Source organism: Pristiophorus japonicus, unplaced genomic scaffold, assembly GCF_044704955.1.
Source record: "Pristiophorus japonicus isolate sPriJap1 unplaced genomic scaffold, sPriJap1.hap1 HAP1_SCAFFOLD_71, whole genome shotgun sequence".
NCBI lineage: Eukaryota > Metazoa > Chordata > Chondrichthyes > Pristiophoridae > Pristiophorus > Pristiophorus japonicus.
In genome coordinates, this window is record NW_027254624.1 from 1,909,445 (window position 1) to 1,925,039 (window position 15,595).

At 41.8% G+C, this 15,595-nt stretch overlaps 1 non-coding gene across 1 annotated transcript; it reads left to right on the forward strand.

The window, feature by feature from the left end:
- The first annotated feature begins 697 nt into the window (after nt 1–697).
- trnap-ugg (transfer RNA proline (anticodon UGG)) lies at nt 698–785 on the forward strand. The gene is given in 2 exon segments: nt 698–733; nt 750–785. It is a non-coding gene; the product is annotated as a tRNA-Pro (tRNA).
- Nucleotides 786–15,595: the final 14,810 nt, after the last annotated feature.

The following is a 15,595-nucleotide window of genomic DNA, read 5'->3' on the forward strand; positions in this document are numbered from 1 at the left end:
TTGCTCTCAATATAAAAAACAACAAATTATGCACCGACGGTAGCGGCCGCGTGGCCTAAAGGATAAGGTGTCTGATTTCGATTATAACTGTGATCTTATCAGATGATTGCAGGTTAGAGTCCGGCAGTGGTCAGCTATCGCGCTTTGTGAAATTTTATATTCTTTGTTTTGATTCTGCCTCAAAACCAACCATCTCGGACAGTCACTCACCTAAAGTAAAGGAAGGCTGTGTGCTTTAAGAAGCTAATGGCACATTTTCATCACTGTCGATCTGGTTGCACGGGCAAAACAAGTGGTGAAGTAGATTTTCGTGCATATTATTTCTGTTTGAATGCAAAAAGTAGGGGATGGATGTCTGACTTTGCAGTCAATAGGAGACAAGGTGACTGACAGGTTGAAGCAATGGACTGCTGATCCAGTATGCCCCCAGCTTCGGCGTTATTGTGTTAAACATTTTCCCCTAGTTTTTTTATTCAATCACATTTATCCTCATTGCCAAATTCACCTTTTACTGAAAAGGATGCAGCTCGTTGGTGAAGTAATGTCACAAAAAATAATCACTTCATCAAAGGGAAAACATTAGCAGGACGATGGAGAGGGGGACTCATGAAATCGGTCTCTGAGAGTCAGCACAGGCACGATGGGCCGAATAGCAAACTAACGTCAGAAACTGAGAGCTACGTTCCTCACTGTCGGCGGCTCGTTGGTCTAGGGGTATGATTCTCGCTTTGGGATTATAATAATTGAAATGCGAGAGGTCACGGGTTCAAATCCCGGACGAGCCCTGCCAACCTTTTGTCAAAAAACGACTTCTCAGCCGGTCGACATGTGAGCAAACTGACTTGTTTCAAATTAAAACGTGTGATTGCACTCCGTTGTTCACACAGCGTCCAAAAATCCTGGAGATTCCCAGGAGCAAAGTGAAACTCACCGAACTGAGTAAAGTTCATGTTTCTCAGATGTGCTCGGCTCTGCGTCTCATTGGACAACATAAACCCCGTTTTGATTCCGGCAAATACTTGATCAGTGTATCATCCTTCCTGCACGCATGAGCTCACCTCCATTGGGATGAGCATACATTCAGCATCAATCTCAACGTCAACGTGAAACAGACTCTGCCCTGAATATGAGTGCGTCCTGTTTCTCTCGCGCTGAAAAGATGTGAGAATCTGGCTTTGGATTTAGTCCCTTTGCTGCCGAATTTAAACCGTACAGGAAATCAATCCGGGGTGGCCAACCTGCTTGGTCTGATTAAAAGGCCTTCAAACCCGACATTCCAGGCAGGTTATAGTGTTCTGGCCTCAACATTCGGTTCAACGTATCGGATCATAAGCACCGCTCCCATTGTCTGCTAATGGTTCTGCTGTTCCCACTAACACCTCCTCTGGTCCATCCTTTGTTACTTTATTGCCCGCTTACCACCCACTTTGCCTTTTCGCATTGTGCCATTTATTATTCAATCACTCCTACGCTCCACTGTATGACAGGCATTCCCTTTTGTCCTTCCTCGTTGCCTATTTTTTTCCAGGCGCTATTTCCGTGGAAAATTCTGTAAACTTTACATTTTTCTTAAAATATCGGAATTATCATCTGACTGAACGTGAGCCCGGGAAATTCATCCACAGAATGTTCACGGCCTGCTGAGTTTTACAGAATGCTTTGTTTTTGTTCATTGTGTTTCTGTATCCCTTTTAAGGTGATGTGCTGGTCTGCCCGGGGTCATTCTCTGTCTCTCCAAAATGGTGTGCTATCAGTATCGGATCATTATCTATCTGTTTAAAAGGTATGTGCTGTCGGTCCCGGATTTCAAATTTCAAATTTCAAAAACTGCCTTTGGAGGATGCAGGATTTTTAGTTTGTTGGTGTGTTTGTGTAAGCGAGGAATTGCGTGCAAACATTCTGCGCGATCTTACTGTGCATTTCATGTCATGGGAGGAAAAATGCATTACATGCAACTTGAAGCCACACTGATTTGATTCAACACGCATTCGGGGACTGCCTGACAGGAGAAGAATCAGCTGTGGGATTTTTGTATTCCACATTTGAAAGAAGGCAAATTATATAAGTTAGAAACATAGCGATTTTAGCGAGAGCTTGCGGATGGGCTGTATGACATGATGAGCTCCTTCCCCCTTATTTTCAAATACAAATCAAATCAAGACAAGACAAGACATGACTGACTGACTGACTTTGTTTATATAAATTTCTGTATCAATATTTATATATGCATATATTTACATACATTCCCTACTTTTTAACTTTCACAATAAATGTGCTTTTCTGTTCTGCCTGCATTGGCTCTATTACATTTGACCTCTTTCACAGCACACGCAGCTTCTGTCTGATCCTGCAGAAAAGCACTCGCGACTTTAAAAGATGGCCTTTGTTGCCCACATCTTCCCTCGTGGCTTGTCTTACACCATGGGCTTACTGTGTTTGGGAATTTACTGACTGCACACCCTGATTTCCAGTGCATTTCATGCAGTCGCACAGACTTCGTTCAATCAAAAATATATAGATTAAGAAACAATTATTTATTTATTTCAATCAAATCAAATTCAATTTTTTGCAATAAAATTGTAAATTTATTTATTTTCTTATTATGATAAATATATATATGTTTTAAATTGTCTTTTTGTCTGGGTTGGTTTTATTTCCCTCCCTCTTTCCTGCTTGTCTATCACCTGTGGCTTCAACAACCGTCCCAGTCCCGCGTGCTCATGAGAACCGCGCTCATTCACGCACAACACAATTGCATTCAGGAATGATAGAAATTCCAATTTATTCTTCTGAAAGGGAACTGCTGTCCGTGAAGGGCAATTCTACAGCTGTGTAAGAGGGATGTGCTTCCTGTCCAGGATCATTCGGTGTCTGTTTCAACGGGATGGTTGTCAGTTCCGGTTCATAATTTGCCCCTTTAAAACGTATTTTCTCATTATCCGGATCATCCTGTACATTTAAAAAGGAGTGTGATTATCAGCTGTGATAACCGAATTGTTAAACTGTTGTGTTTCAAGATACATTGACTTTGCCTGTGTCCGTGTACATCCATATCGCAGCGCATCTGTTCATTACACAAAATATGCTCATGTTTTCCGATATCCACTCCTTGATGTAACCCTTGTCCCAAATTTTCTCTCAATATAAAAAACAACAAATTATGCACCGACGGTAGCGGCCGCGTGGCCTAAAGGATAAGGTGTCTGATTTCGATTGTAACTGTGATCTTATCAGATGATTGCAGGTTCGAGTCCGGCAGTGGTCAGCTATCGCGCTTTGTGAAATTTTATATTCTTTGTTTTGATTCTGCCTCAAAACCAACCATCTCGGACAGTCACTCACCTAAAGTAAAGGAAGGCTGTGTGCTTTAAGAAGCTAATGGCACATTTTCATCACTGTCGATCTGGTTGCACGGGCAAAACAAGTGGTGAAGTAGATTTTCGTGCATATTATTTCTGTTTGAATGCAAAAAGTAGGGGATGGATGTCTGACTTTGCAGTCAATAGGAGGCAAGGTGACTGACAGGTTGAAGCAATGGACTGCTGATCCAGTATGCCCCCAGCTTCGTCGTTATTGTGTTAAACATTTTCCCCTAGTTTTTTTATTCAATCACATTTATCCTCATTGCCAAATTCACCTTTTACTGAAAAGGATGCAGCTCGTTGGTGAAGTAATGTCACAAAAAATAATCACTTCATCAAAGGGAAAACATTAGCAGGACGATGGAGAGGGGGACTCATGAAATCGGTCTCTGAGAGTCAGCACAGGCACGATGGGCCGAATAGCAAACTAACGTCAGAAACTGAGAGCTACGTTTTTCACTGTCGGCGGCTCGCTGGTCTAGGGGTATGATTCTCGCTTTGGGATTATAATAATTGAAATGCGAGAGGTCACGGGTTCAAATCCCGGACGAGCCCTGCCAACCTTTTGTCAAAAAACGACTTCTCAGCCGGTCGACATGTGAGAAAACTGACTTGTTTCAAATTAAAACGTGTGATTGCACTCCGTTCTTCACACAGCGTCCAAAAATCCTGGAGATTCCCAGGAGCAAAGTGAAACTCACCGAACTGAGTAAAGTTCATGTTTCTCAGATGTGCTCGGCTCTGCGTCTCATTGGACAACATAAACCCCGTTTTGATTCCGGCAAATACTTGATCAGTGTATCATCCTTCCTGCACGCATGAGCTCACCTCCATTGGGATGAGCATACATTCAGCATCAATCTCAACGTCAACGTGAAACAGACTCTGCCCTGAATATGAGTGCGTCCTGTTTCTCTCGCGCTGAAAAGATGTGAGAATCTGGCTTTGGATTTAGTCCCTTTGCTGCCGAATTTAAACCGTACAGGAAATCAATCCGGGGTGGCCAACCTGCTTGGTCTGATTAAAAGGCCTTCAAACCCGACATTCCAGGCAGGTTATAGTGTTCTGGCCTCAACATTCGGTTCAACGTATCGGATCATAAGCACCGCTCCCATTGTCTGCTAATGGTTCTGCTGTTCCCACTAACACCTCCTCTGGTCCATCCTTTGTTACTTTATTGCCCGCTTACCACCCACTTTGCCTTTTCGCATTGTGCCATTTATTATTCAATCACTCCTACGCTCCACTGTATGACAGGCATTCCCTTTTGTCCTTCCTCGTTGCCTATTTTTTTCCAGGCGCTATTTCCGTGGAAAATTCTGTAAACTTTACATTTTTCTTAAAATATCGGAATTATCATCTGACTGAACGTGAGCCCGGGAAATTCATCCACAGAATGTTCACGGCCTGCTGAGTTTTACAGAATGCTTTGTTTTTGTTCATTGTGTTTCTGTATCCCTTTTAAGGTGATGTGCTGGTCTGCCCGGGGTCATTCTCTGTCTCTCCAAAATGGTGTGCTATCAGTATCGGATCATTATCTATCTGTTTAAAAGGTATGTGCTGTCGGTCCCGGATTTCAAATTTCAAATTTCAAAAACTGCCTTTGGAGGATGCAGGATTTTTAGTTTGTTGGTGTGTTTGTGTAAGCGAGGAATTGCGTGCAAACATTCTGCGCGATCTTACTGTGCATTTCATGTCATGGGAGGAAAAATGCATTACATGCAACTTGAAGCCACACTGATTTGATTCAACACGCATTCGGGGACTGCCTGACAGGAGAAGAATCAGCTGTGGGATTTTTGTATTCCACATTTGAAAGAAGGCAAATTATATAAGTTAGAAACATAGCGATTTTAGCGAGAGCTTGTGGATGGGCTGTATGACATGATGAGCTCCTTCCCCCTTATTTTCAAATACAAATCAAATCAAGACAAGACAAGACATGACTGACTGACTGACTTTGTTTATATAAATTTCTGTATCAATATTTATATATGCATATATTTACATACATTCCCTACTTTTTAACTTTCACAATAAATGTGCTTTTCTGTTCTGCCTGCATTGGCTCTATTACATTTGACCTCTTTCACAGCACACGCAGCTTCTGTCTGATCCTGCAGAAAAGCACTCGCGACTTTAAAAGATGGCCTTTGTTGCCCACATCTTCCCTCGTGGCTTGTCTTACACCATGGGCTTACTGTGTTTGGGAATTTACTGACTGCACACCCTGATTTCCAGTGCATTTCATGCAGTCGCACAGACTTCGTTCAATCAAAAATATATAGATTCAGAAACAATTATTTATTTATTTCAATCAAATCAAATTCAATTTTTTGCAATAAAATTGTAAATTTATTTATTTTCTTATTATGATAAATATATATATGTTTTAAATTGTCTTTTTGTCTGGGTTGGTTTTATTTCCCTCCCTCTTTCCTGCTTGTCTATTAAATGTGGCTTCAACAACCGTCCCAGTCCCGCGTGCTCATGAGAACCGCGCTCATTCACGCACAACACAATTGCATTCAGGAATGATAGAAATTCCAATTTATTCTTCTGAAAGGGAACTGCTGTCCGTGAAGGGCAATTCTACAGCTGTGTAAGAGGGATGTGCTTCCTGTCCAGGATCATTCGGTGTCTGTTTCAACGGAATGGTTGTCAGTTCCGGTTCATCAGTTGCCCCTTTAAAACGTATTTTCTCATTATCCGGATCATCCTGTACATTTAAAAAGGAATGTGATTATCAGCTGTGATAACCGAATTGTTAAACTGTTGTGTTTCAAGATACATTGACTTTGCCTGTGTCCGTGTACATTCATATCGCAGCGCATCTGTTCATTACACAAAATATGCTCATGTTTTCCGATATCCACTCCTTGATGTAACCCTTGTCCCAAATTTTCTCTCAATATAAAAAACAACAAATTATGCACCGACGGTAGCGGCCGCGTTGCCTAAAGGATAAGGTGTCTGATTTCGATTGTAACTGTGATCTTATCAGATGATTGCAGGTTCGAGTCCGGCAGTGGTCAGCTATCGCGCTTTGTGAAATTTTATATTCTTTGTTTTGATTCTGCCTCAAAACCAACCATCTCGGACAGTCACTCACCTAAAGTAAAGGAAGGCTGTGTGCTTTAAGAAGCTAATGGCACATTTTCATCACTGTCGATCTGGTTGCACGGGCAAAACAAGTGGTGAAGTAGATTTTCGTGCATATTATTTCTGTTTGAATGCAAAAAGTAGGGGATGGATGTCTGACTTTGCAGTCAATAGGAGACAAGGTGACTGACAGGTTGAAGCAATGGACTGCTGATCCAGTATGCCCCCAGCTTCGTCGTTATTGTGTTAAACATTTTCCCCTAGTTTTTTTATTCAATCACATTTATCCTCATTGCCAAATTCACCTTTTACTGAAAAGGATGCAGCTCGTTGGTGAAGTAATGTCACAAAAAATAATCACTTCATCAAAGGGAAAACATTAGCAGGACGATGGAGAGGGGGACTCATGAAATCGGTCTCTGAGAGTCAGCACAGGCACGATGGGCCGAATAGCAAACTAACGTCAGAAACTGAGAGCTACGTTCCTCACTGTCGGCGGCTCGTTGGTCTAGGGGTATGATTCTCGCTTTGGGATTATAATAATTGAAATGCGAGAGGTCACGGGTTCAAATCCCAGACGAGCCCTGCCAACCTTTTGTCAAAAAACGACTTCTCAGCCGGTCGACATGTGAGAAAACTGACTTGTTTCAAATTAAAACGTGTGATTGCACTCCGTTGTTCACACAGCGTCCAAAAATCCTGGAGATTCCCAGGAGCAAAGTGAAACTCACCGAACTGAGTAAAGTTCATGTTTCTCAGATGTGCTCGGCTCTGCGTCTCATTGGACAACATAAACCCCGTTTTGATTCCGGCAAATACTTGATCAGTGTATCTTCCTTTCTGCACGCATGAGCTCACCTCCATAGGGATAAGCATACATTCAACGTCAATCTCAAATTCAACGTGAAACAGACTCTGCCCTGAATATGAGTGCGTCCTGTTTCTCTCGTGCTGAAAAGATGTGAGAAGCTGGCTTTGGATTTAGTCCCTTGGCTGCCGAATTTAAACCGTGCAGGAAATCGATCCGGGGTGGCCAAGCTGCCTGGTCTAATTAAAAGGCGTTCAAACCGTACATTCCAGGCAGGTTATAGTGTTCTGGCCTCAACATTCGGTTCAACGTATCGGATCATAAGCACCGCTCCTATTGTCTGCTAATGGTTCTGCTGTTCACACTAACACCTCCTCTGGTCCATCCTTTGTTACTTTATTGCCCGCTTACCACTCACTTTGCCTTTTTGCATTGTGCCATTTATTATTCAATCACTCCTACGCTCCACTGTATCACAGGCATTCCCTTTTGTCCTTCCTCGCTGCCTATTTTTCCAGGCGCTATTTTCCAGGAAAAATCTGTAAACTTTACATTTTTCTTAAAATATCGGAATGATCATCTGACTGAACGTGAGCCCGGGAAATTCATCCACAGAATGTTCACGGCCTGCTGAGTTTTACAGAATGCTTTGTTTTTGTTCATTGTGTTTCTGTATCCCTTTTAAGGTGATGTGCTGGTCTGCCCGGGGTCATTCTCTGTCTCTCCAAAATGGTGTGCTATCAGTATCGGATCATTATCTATCTGTTTAAAAGGAATGTGCTGTCTGTCTCGGATTTCAAATTTCAAATTTCAAAATCTGCCTTTGGAGAGTGCAGAATTTTTAGTTTGTTGGTGTGTTTGTGTAAGTGAGAGAGTGCGTGGAAACGTTCTGCGCGATCTTACTGTGCATTTCATGTCATGGGAGGAAAAATGCATTACATGCAACTTGAAGCCACACTGATTTGATTCAACACGCATTCAGGGACTGACTGACAGGAGAAGAGTCTGCTGTGGGATTTTGCTATTCCACATGTGAAAGAAGGCAAATTATATAAGTTAGAAACATAGCGATTTTAGCGAGAGCTTGCGGATGGGCTCTGTGACATGATGAGCTCCTTCCCCCTTATTTTCAAATACAAATCAAATCAAGACAAGACAAGACATGACTGACTGACTGACTTTGTTTATGTAAATTTCTGTATCAATATTTATATATGCATATATTTACATACATTCCCTACTTTTTAACTTTCACAATAAATGTGCTTTTCTGTTCTCCCTGCATTGGCTCTATTACATTTGACCTCTTTCACAGCACACGCAGCTTCTGTCTGATCCTGCAGAAAAGCACTCGCGACTTTAAAAGATGGCCTTTGTTGCCCACATCTTCCCTCGTGGCTTGTCTTACACCATGGGCTTACTGTGTTTGGGAATTTACTGACTGCACACCCTGATTTCCAGTGCATTTCATGCAGTCGCACAGACTTCGTTCAATCAAAAATATATAGATTAAGAAACAATTATTTATTTATTTCAATCAAATCAAATTCAATTTTTTGCAATAAAATTGTAAATTTATTTATTTTCTTATTATAATAAATATATATATGTTTTAAATTGTCTTTTTGTCTGGGTTGGTTTTATTTCCCTCCCTCTTTCCTGCTTGTCTATCACCTGTGGCTTCAACAACCGTCCCAGTCCCGCGTGCTCATAAGAACCGCGCTCATTCACGCACAACACAATTGCATTCAGGAATGATAGAAATTCCAATTTATTCTTCTGAAAGGGAACTGCTGTCCGTGAAGGGCAATTCTACAGCTGTGTAAGAGGGATGTGCTTCCTGTCCAGGATCATTCGGTGTCTGTTTCAACGGGATGGTTGTCAGTTCCGGTTCATCAATTGCCCCTTTAAAACGTATTTTCTCATTATCCGGATCATCCTGTACATTTAAAAAGGAGTGTGATTATCAGCTGTGATAACCGAATTGTTAAACTGTTGTGTTTCAAGATACATTGACTTTGCCTGTGTCCGTGTACATCCATATCGCAGCGCATCTGTTCATTACTCAAAATATGCTCATGTTTTCCGATATCCACTCTTTGATGTAACCCTTGTCCCAAATTTGCTCTCAATATAAAAAACAACAAATTATGCACCGACGATAGCGGCCGCGTGATCTAAAGGATAAGGTGTCTGATTTCGATTGTTACTGTGATCTTATCAGATGATTGCAGGTTCGAGTCCAGCAGTGGTCAGCTATCGCGCTTTGTGAAATTTTATATTCTTTGTTTTGATTCTGCCTCAAAACCAACCATCTCGGACAGTCACTCACCTGAAGTAAAGGAAGGCTGTGTGCTTTAAGAAGCTAATGGCACATTTTCATCACTGTCGATCTGGTTGCACGGGCAAAACAAGTGGTGAAGTAGATTTTCGTGCATATTATTTCTGTTTGAATGCAAAAAGTAGGGGATGGATGTCTGACTTTGCAGTCAATAGGAGACAAGGTGACTGACAGGTTGAAGCAATGGACTGCTGATCCAGTATGCCCCCAGCTTCGTCGTTATTGTGTTAAACATTTTCCCCTAGTTTTTTTATTCAATCACATTTATCCTCATTGCCAAATTCACCTTTTACTGAAAAGGATGCAGCTCGTTGGTGAAGTAATGTCACAAAAAATAATCACTTCATCAAAGGGAAAACATTAGCAGGACGATGGAGAGGGGGACTCATGAAATCGGTCTCTGAGAGTCAGCACAGGCACGATGGGCCGAATAGCAAACTAACGTCAGAAACTGAGAGCTACGTCCCCCACTGTCGGCGGCTCGTTGGTCTAGGGGTATGATTCTCGCTTTGGGATTATAATAATTGAAATGCGAGAGGTCACGGGTTCAAATCCCGGATGAGCCCTGCCAACCTTTTGTCAAAAAACGACTTCTCAGCCGGTCGACATGTGAGAAAACTGACTTGTTTCAAATTAAAACGTGTGATTGCACTCAGTTGTTCACACAGCGTACAAAAATCCTGGAGATTCCCAGGAGCAAAGTGAAACCCACCGAACTGAGTAAAGTTCATGTTTCTCAGATGTGCTCGGCTCTGCGTCTCATTGGACAACATAAACCCCGTTTTGATTCCGGCAAATACTTGATCAGTGTATCTTCCTTTCTGCACGCATGAGCTCACCTCCATAGGGATAAGCATACATTCAACGTCAATCTCAAATTCAACGTGAAACAGACTCAGCCCTGAATATGAGTGCGTCCTGTTTCTCTCGCGCTGAAAAGATTTGAGAAGCTGGCTTTGGATTTAGTCCCTTGGCTGCCGAATTTAAACCGTGCAGGAAATCGATCCGGGGTGGTCAAGCTGCCTGGTCTAATTAAAAGGCGTTCAAACCGTACATTCCAGGCAGGTTATAGTGTTCTGGCCTCAACATTCGGTTCAACGTATCGGATCATAAGCACCGCTCCTATTGTCTGCTAATGGTTTTGCTGTTCACACTAACACCTCCTCTGGTCCATCCTTTGTTACTTTATTGCCCGCTTACCACTCACTTTGCCTTTTTGCATTGTGCCAGTTATTATTCAATCACTCCTACGCTCCACTGTATCACAGGCATTCCCTTTTGTCCTTCCTCGCTGCCTATTTTTCCAGGCGCTATTTTCCAGGAAAAATCTGTAAACTTTACATTTTTCTTAAAATATCGGAATGATCATCTGACTGAACGTGAGCCCGGGAAATTCATCCACAGAATGTTCACGGCCTGCTGAGTTTTACAGAATGCTTTGTTTTTGTTCATTGTGTTTCTGTATCCCTTTTAAGGTGATGTGCTGGTCTGCCCGGGGTCATTCTCTGTCTCTCCAAAATGGTGTGCTATCAGTATCGGATCATTATCTATCTGTTTAAAAGGAATGTGCTGTCTGTCTCGGATTTCAAATTTCAAATTTCAAAATCTGCCTTTGGAGAGTGCAGAATTTTTAGTTTGTTGGTGTGTTTGTGTAAGTGAGAGAGTGCGTGGAAACGTTCTGCGCGATCTTACTGTGCATTTCATGTCATGGGAGGAAAAATGCATTACATGCAACTTGAAGCCACACTGATTTGATTCAACACGCATTCAGGGACTGACTGACAGGAGAAGAGTCTGCTGTGGGATTTTGCTATTCCACATGTGAAAGAAGGCAAATTATATAAGTTAGAAACATAGCGATTTTAGCGAGAGCTTGCGGATGGGCTCTGTGACATGATGAGCTCCTTCCCCCTTATTTTCAAATACAAATCAAATCAAGACAAGACAAGACATGACTGACTGACTGACTTTGTTTATGTAAATTTCTGTATCAATATTTATATATGCATATATTTACATACATTCCCTACTTTTTAACTTTCACAATAAATGTGCTTTTCTGTTCTCCCTGCATTGGCTCTATTACATTTGACCTCTTTCACAGCACACGCAGCTTCTGTCTGATCCTGCAGAAAAGCACTCGCGACTTTAAAAGATGGCCTTTGTTGCCCACATCTTCCCTCGTGGCTTGTCTTACACCATGGGCTTACTGTGTTTGGGAATTTACTGACTGCACACCCTGATTTCCAGTGCATTTCATGCAGTCGCACAGACTTCGTTCAATCAAAAATATATAGATTAAGAAACAATTATTTATTTATTTCAATCAAATCAAATTCAATTTTTTGCAATAAAATTGTAAATTTATTTATTTTCTTATTATAATAAATATATATATGTTTTAAATTGTCTTTTTGTCTGGGTTGGTTTTATTTCCCTCCCTCTTTCCTGCTTGTCTATCACCTGTGGCTTCAACAACCGTCCCAGTCCCGCGTGCTCATAAGAACCGCGCTCATTCACGCACAACACAATTGCATTCAGGAATGATAGAAATTCCAATTTATTCTTCTGAAAGGGAACTGCTGTCCGTGAAGGGCAATTCTACAGCTGTGTAAGAGGGATGTGCTTCCTGTCCAGGATCATTCGGTGTCTGTTTCAACGGGATGGTTGTCAGTTCCGGTTCATCAATTGCCCCTTTAAAACGTATTTTCTCATTATCCGGATCATCCTGTACATTTAAAAAGGAGTGTGATTATCAGCTGTGATAACCGAATTGTTAAACTGTTGTGTTTCAAGATACATTGACTTTGCCTGTGTCCGTGTACATCCATATCGCAGCGCATCTGTTCATTACTCAAAATATGCTCATGTTTTCCGATATCCACTCTTTGATGTAACCCTTGTCCCAAATTTGCTCTCAATATAAAAAACAACAAATTATGCACCGACGATAGCGGCCGCGTGATCTAAAGGATAAGGTGTCTGATTTCGATTGTTACTGTGATCTTATCAGATGATTGCAGGTTCGAGTCCAGCAGTGGTCAGCTATCGCGCTTTGTGAAATTTTATATTCTTTGTTTTGATTCTGCCTCAAAACCAACCATCTCGGACAGTCACTCACCTGAAGTAAAGGAAGGCTGTGTGCTTTAAGAAGCTAATGGCACATTTTCATCACTGTCGATCTGGTTGCACGGGCAAAACAAGTGGTGAAGTAGATTTTCGTGCATATTATTTCTGTTTGAATGCAAAAAGTAGGGGATGGATGTCTGACTTTGCAGTCAATAGGAGACAAGGTGACTGACAGGTTGAAGCAATGGACTGCTGATCCAGTATGCCCCCAGCTTCGTCGTTATTGTGTTAAACATTTTCCCCTAGTTTTTTTATTCAATCACATTTATCCTCATTGCCAAATTCACCTTTTACTGAAAAGGATGCAGCTCGTTGGTGAAGTAATGTCACAAAAAATAATCACTTCATCAAAGGGAAAACATTAGCAGGACGATGGAGAGGGGGACTCATGAAATCGGTCTCTGAGAGTCAGCACAGGCACGATGGGCCGAATAGCAAACTAACGTCAGAAACTGAGAGCTACGTCCCCCACTGTCGGCGGCTCGTTGGTCTAGGGGTATGATTCTCGCTTTGGGATTATAATAATTGAAATGCGAGAGGTCACGGGTTCAAATCCCGGATGAGCCCTGCCAACCTTTTGTCAAAAAACGACTTCTCAGCCGGTCGACATGTGAGAAAACTGACTTGTTTCAAATTAAAACGTGTGATTGCACTCAGTTGTTCACACAGCGTACAAAAATCCTGGAGATTCCCAGGAGCAAAGTGAAACCCACCGAACTGAGTAAAGTTCATGTTTCTCAGATGTGCTCGGCTCTGCGTCTCATTGGACAACATAAACCCCGTTTTGATTCCGGCAAATACTTGATCAGTGTATCTTCCTTTCTGCACGCATGAGCTCACCTCCATAGGGATAAGCATACATTCAACGTCAATCTCAAATTCAACGTGAAACAGACTCAGCCCTGAATATGAGTGCGTCCTGTTTCTCTCGCGCTGAAAAGATTTGAGAAGCTGGCTTTGGATTTAGTCCCTTGGCTGCCGAATTTAAACCGTGCAGGAAATCGATCCGGGGTGGTCAAGCTGCCTGGTCTAATTAAAAGGCGTTCAAACCGTACATTCCAGGCAGGTTATAGTGTTCTGGCCTCAACATTCGGTTCAACGTATCGGATCATAAGCACCGCTCCTATTGTCTGCTAATGGTTTTGCTGTTCACACTAACACCTCCTCTGGTCCATCCTTTGTTACTTTATTGCCCGCTTACCACTCACTTTGCCTTTTTGCATTGTGCCAGTTATTATTCAATCACTCCTACGCTCCACTGTATCACAGGCATTCCCTTTTGTCCTTCCTCGCTGCCTATTTTTCCAGGCGCTATTTTCCAGGAAAAATCTGTAAACTTTACATTTTTCTTAAAATATCGGAATGATCATCTGACTGAACGTGAGCCCGGGAAATTCATCCACAGAATGTTCACGGCCTGCTGAGTTTTACAGAATGCTTTGTTTTTGTTCATTGTGTTTCTGTATCCCTTTTAAGGTGATGTGCTGGTCTGCCCGGGGTCATTCTCTGTCTCTCCAAAATGGTGTGCTATCAGTATCGGATCATTATCTATCTATTTAAAAGGAATGTGCTGTCTGTCTCGGATTTCAAATTTCAAATTTCAAAAACTGCCTTTGGAGAGTGCAGAATTTTTAGTTTGTTGGTGTGTTTGTGTAAGTGAGAGAGTGCGTGGAAACGTTCTGCGCGATCTTACTGTGCATTTCATGTCATGGGAGGAAAAATGCATTACATGCAACTTGAAGCCACACTGATTTGATTCAACACGCATTCAGGGACTGACTGACAGGAGAAGAGTCTGCTGTGGGATTTTGCTATTCCACCTGTGAAAGAAGGCAAATTATATAAGTTAGAAACATAGCGATTTTAGCGAGAGCTTGCGGATGGGCTGTGTGACATGATGAGCTCCTTCCCCCTTATTTTCAAATACAAATCAAATCAAGACAAGACAAGACATGACTGACTGACTGACTTTGTTTATATAAATTTCTGTATCAATATTTATATATGCATATATTTACATACATTCCCTACTTTTTAACTTTCACAATAAATGTGCTTTTCTGTTCTGCCTGCATTGGCTCTATTACATTTGACCTCTTTCGCAGCACACGCAGCTTCTGTCTGATCCTGCAGAAAAGCACTCGCGACTTTAAAAGATGGCCTTTGTTGCCCACATCTTCCCTCGTGGCTTGTCTTACACCATGGGCTTACTGTGTTTGGGAATTTACTGACTGCACACCCTGATTTCCAGTGCATTTCATGCAGTCGCACAGACTTCGTTCAATCAAAAATATATAGATTAAGAAACAATTATTTATTTATTTCAATCAAATCAAATTCAATTTTTTGCAATAAAATTGTAAATTTATTTATTTTCTTATTATAATAAATATATATATGTTTTAAATTGTCTTTTTGTCTGGGTTGGTTTTATTTCCCTCCCTCTTTCCTGCTTGTCTATCACCTGTGGCTTCAACAACCGTCCCAGTCCCGCGTGCTCATGAGAACCGCGCTCATTCACGCACAACACAATTGCATTCAGGAATGATAGAAATTCCAATTTATTCTTCTGAAAGGGAACTGCTGTCCGTAAAGGGCAATTCGACAGCTGTGTAAGAGGGATGTGCTTCCTGTCCAGGATCATTCGGTGTCTGTTTCAACGGGATGGTTGTCAGTTCCGGTTCATCAATTGCCCCTTTAAAACGTATTTTCTCATTATCCGGATCATCCTGTACATTTAAAAAGGAGTGTGATTATCAGCTGTGATAACCGAATTGTTAAACTGTTGTGTTTCAAGATACATTGACTTTGCCTGTGTCCGTGTACATCCATATCGCAGCGCATCTGTTCATT